This window comes from Helianthus annuus, chromosome 3, assembly GCF_002127325.2.
Source record: "Helianthus annuus cultivar XRQ/B chromosome 3, HanXRQr2.0-SUNRISE, whole genome shotgun sequence".
Taxonomy (NCBI): Eukaryota; Viridiplantae; Streptophyta; class Magnoliopsida; order Asterales; family Asteraceae; genus Helianthus; species Helianthus annuus.
Window position 1 is genome coordinate 113,521,596 of NC_035435.2, and position 692 is coordinate 113,522,287.

A 692-nucleotide genomic window follows, 5' to 3' on the forward strand; every position below is an offset into this window, starting at 1 on the left:
GAGTTCGAGGGCAGGGGTCTTGAACTTACTCGATTTCTTCACGAATCATCCTCAGGTATGTGTGGTCTTGTACTTGTTCGACTTCTTCAATTATCTTTAGGTTTAATCTAGGACTTCAAATTATATGATTTAGGTTGAAATTGGGGGTGAATTTTAGCCCTAAACTTGTTGAAATTGTCAATCTTCGACGAATTCTTCTTGAATCTTCATAAGGTATGTGTTTTTAATCTTTAGGTTTAATTTAGGGTTGCAATATATGTGATTTTGGTTGACATTTGGGGTGAAATTAGGGCCGAATTTTTGCCCTAAACTTGTTAAATCTTTATGTTAACTTGAAATTTGGGGTGATTTGTTAATTTGTTATTAGATTATGCTATGGGATTGACCGGCTGCTGCTGTGCCTGCTCTTGTTCGACTGCAAGCTGCTGCGCTACTTGTTGTGATCTTGTTTGACTTTTCCAATCTTCATCAGGTTAAAGGTATGTGTTTTTCTATCTTTAGGTTTAATTTAGGGCTACAATTTATGTGATTTAGGTTGAAATTAGGGGAGAATTTTAACCCTAAACTTGTTGAAATTAGGGGTAGAACTATAATTCTTCAGGCAGAAATTAGGGCAGAACTGAATTTTAGCCCTAAACTTGTTGAAATTAGAGGTGAATTTTAGCCCTAAACTTGTGATTTAGGTAGAAATT

At 35.4% G+C, this 692-nt stretch overlaps 1 long non-coding RNA gene across 1 annotated transcript; it reads left to right on the forward strand.

Annotated features, from left to right (window-relative positions):
• Positions 1-471, forward strand: LOC118490613. Its single transcript, XR_004889556.1, has 3 exons — positions 1-55; positions 134-213; positions 368-471. It is a non-coding gene; the product is annotated as an uncharacterized LOC118490613 (long non-coding RNA).
• Positions 472-692: the final 221 nt, after the last annotated feature.